Here is a 3,825-nt window from a genome sequence, read left to right as displayed (position 1 = left end):
GTTTCGATATGCGTGCCCCCCCACATGGCCACCACCCTCTCGCGCTGCCCTCCATCTGAAGAAACCGTGGTTTTAGGTTACCTGGAAGCGATACGGCGTCTCGTCGGGCCCCAGGACGAGCGTCCTGGGGTCCTTTAGGGGGTAAATGTAGCCGTGCTTCACGATCAGATTCCCCACATGAAGTGCCTCTGAAAACACACAAAGTGGTCACTCATTTCCACGTAAACTACTCAAAGCTCAAACAAATCCACTACTCGTAGCCCAGATTTAGGCATAGTAATTCTCTAAATTTTTGTCAGTGGAATACAGTAGAACACACGATAACTAGAAACTGAGTAGGCATATTATATTTTATTTTACGGTATAGCAAGTAACTGGAAAAAACGTTGACATGGTGCACAGAATAAGCCGCGGGGATGGTGCATTCCTCATCGGAACTATAATTAATTACGAGTAATTGGGACTTTCCACTTTCCGGCTGCCTCCGCGGCCATTGGCAGTCAGGCGCTCCCGGGGGTTTCAGACCGGCGCAGCAACAGCGCTGCTAGGGGGAAGCCTAGTGTTTACAGGGAGGGGTAACTGCTTACCGGGGCAACAGGTTTTTTGCCCATTCAAGTCTGTTAATGCATCTGCCATCTACTGCCTAAAAGTCCCCTCCTTTCCATTCCGACTTCTTTTCCAATCTGGGCTGTAAATCAGGGAAATCTGCTCCCTTGCTATTTAAAACCTCATCTGCATCGCCCGGGAATTCAGGACAACAGCGTCTTGCAGAAGTGCATAATGAGGGAGACGGATAGCGATATTTCTCCAGGCATGACTGACTGCCTCTGGCTATCAGCGAAGTTTGCATCGGGACTATCAAACCGTACAGCTCAGCATGCGTAGCGGCGCGACTCGGGACTGGCCTACAGATTATTTGTACTAATAGCCTCTCAGCAGAAAGATAAATAATTCAGCAGATAAATTGACGCCAGGGGAAGAAAATCCCAAAAGCTTCAGGCGAATGGGGTGTCTATGTTATGGACAAGCTCAATTCTGACATTTATTAATTCACAGGCTCAGCAATATCAATGGAACAGAACATGCTTCTGTCAGACACGTGAATTGCATATGCTTACACATAAATGCAGCTAGGCTAATCTGTTGTATGGATGACAAATTCTATTACTTCATTTGTATTTATTATTCAAAAGACTCGTTTATTTCTGTTATTTTATTACAAAAAAAAAAAAACCTGATGACGTCTTTCGCCAGCAGGGGCGCCATCGTCGTCACGAAGGGAAAAAAACAATCGATTAACCTCACATAAGAGCACCAGGTAATGCTTCCCTACATACTTCTCGGCCCTACCTTCTTCCATGATGGAGTACTTCTGAATTAGCCACTCCACGATATCATTTCCTGGGAAGGCATAGCGAGGAAGGCATCTAGTTAGAGTCGAGAAATGCATTAAGCCGTCATAAATCAAAAACGCTGAACTCGATAAATAAATTACATAAATAAATATGAGCGCAAGGAGATCGATGACAGTCTTAATGCACAGGATTCCCGAAGACCGCCGATGTATGGGCTTTCCTGTGAAGGGCTTAAATGACCATTAGGACCCGGCCCCCGGGACACTGCACGGCCGGGTGTAAGACAACCCGGGCGGCATGAAAAATTATTTTTAAAAAGTAAAATATGTATCGTGCACCTGTCATCGCATGTGGAATCACTGTGATTAACAGTCTTTGATTCTTCATCTTTATCCCCATGTCGGGATCTTGCATCGCCACAATGACTTGTTCAATCTGGGATAAGAAGAATAGTCAAAATCGTGAAATCAAGGTGACGACAGACATAGTGAAAACGTTCAACCTAGTAATATAATAATTGCTTAATGTGTGATTTGATATGTAATCGTTATATTCATCATTAAATCACCGGAGAGACACACTCATATATTTAGGCATATATATAAGTAAACTACAAGGTTTTTCCTCTGACTATCTTAACTGCACGTCAAAGACGTTATCGGATATTCCCGACTACAGACTTTCGGTTTGATCATTTATTCGCGTTATTAATTCGGCTCCTGATTACATTAAACTAAACATGCTCAGATTGTTACAACCTTTGCTTGTCGGTTATTTTTGGGATCTTTCTGGATGGGCTCAAGGCGGGGTCTGTAAGCACAAGCAAACTGCCAGCACTTTTGTTTTACATGAAAATAGTTTGATGTCGGCCTATTGCGTTATTGTCTGGCTATAATTTGGAGGCAATATTAAACAATAGGCCCATATATTGTAAATATACATGTTGTGTTGTTTTGTTGTTATCACAAACGTATAGCCTGATCATAAATTTCATGGATACCTGGATGTTGTATGTTCCATTATATTTATGAATGAATGATTTATGTGAAGTCTGGCTTAGATTCGAGAATTAATCATATAGATTAAAAAAAGTTTTCATTTAAAACTTATCTCATATAATAAAATCCTCGTCCGAACGAACATATGTCAGAATGAAAAAACATTTAAATTATTTTTGTGATGCATCAGTATCAATAGCTACAACGTCATAACAGATATAGATATAATGCGGTTCATACTTTTGAAGTTGATGCGTATCTCCCGAAAAAAATCAACTCCAGAAGAGTCCGCGTCTGTAAATGCCTGAACTTCGGAATCGATCCTACCTTTGTTAGGCGCGGCATCTGTGTCTTGCAGCTGTTCCCTTGGATAAAGATGTTAATTGTCATGCTTACAGCATCTCGATCTCCGGCGTTTGTGAAGTTGGGATTGATGCTGTCCTGTGTTTTTTTTTTCCTTCCACACTTAAGCTCTGCTTGTTACTGCCCCATAGCGGAGCGCAAGTGAAACGGACTACCGGAGATTTGCACTGTTTTTCTGTTAGTGTGTATAATCAAAATATGACTCAGTTTGGCCAGTTAGAAAAATATGATAATAGAAAAGTATTCTTTTCCTCTCACTTTTTTTTCTTGATTTAATTACCGACTTCACGTACTTACACTGTGTCCCGTTGCACGATGTAATATTGCGAAACTATGATTTTGTGGCAGTGTTTTGTAAAGGAATTTTCCGTTTAATCATCGTCTTAGTATAAAGCTATATGGTTGTTCTGGTATCAGTGGACGTACATTATGTATTTTTTCTTCTCTTGAGCACCATGGTCATGACATGAAGCTCAGTCATTGATTACTCGCAAATGTTAGTAGTCATCCGCTGTTTATCTTGAAGATGTAAAAGTAGTGCGCGTACATCTCCTCGTTAGTATAGTGGTGAGTATCCCCGCCTGTCACGCGGGAGACCGGGGTTCGATTCCCCGACGGGGAGAGTCTGCATCTTTTTGCCTCGGTCTCAAAAGGCACCAAGCTAGAACCGGCCCCGTGTTAGTGGAAACGGGGCTTGTGACTTGTACTCATGCATAATATTCTGCGGGTCGCTCAGCAGCGCAGCATATGAAACTAGACTCGGATTGTAAGTGTGTGGTTTTGATAATTGATGTATGGATGGATGGATCCTTAATAAGAGATATAAACAATAAGGTCCAGTCGCCAACTAATCATGTAAAATACGTCATAAACTCATGGTTGTTAAACCCAGAATAAAAATGAAGACGTATAACTAGGAAAGTCAACTTGCACATTTCAATTTTGGTTCGATATAATCACGTTGTCCTTAACCCTCCAGTGCAGGAGGGGACGGTAATGCGCATCGAATGTTTCCGAACCTGTGTGTGATACAACCGAGGAAGAGCCGATGACTTCGGGGGAGGAGGGGCAGGCGACTCGGAAGAAAAAGCAGCAGAACCCAATGCAGC

At 42.3% G+C, this 3,825-nt stretch overlaps 1 non-coding gene across 1 annotated transcript; it reads left to right on the top strand.

Annotated features, from left to right (window-relative positions):
- Window positions 1-3,266: 3,266 nt before the first annotated feature.
- trnad-guc (transfer RNA aspartic acid (anticodon GUC)) lies at window positions 3,267-3,338 on the top strand. Its single transcript has one exon. It is a non-coding gene; the product is annotated as a tRNA-Asp (tRNA).
- The last annotated feature ends 487 nt before the right edge of the window (window positions 3,339-3,825 follow it).

This window comes from Brienomyrus brachyistius, unplaced genomic scaffold (assembly GCF_023856365.1).
Source record: "Brienomyrus brachyistius isolate T26 unplaced genomic scaffold, BBRACH_0.4 scaffold1161, whole genome shotgun sequence".
NCBI lineage: Eukaryota > Metazoa > Chordata > Actinopteri > Osteoglossiformes > Mormyridae > Brienomyrus > Brienomyrus brachyistius.
The sequence above is the reverse complement of the archived record's forward strand: the minus strand, read 5'-3'. Positions and strand labels throughout refer to the sequence as shown.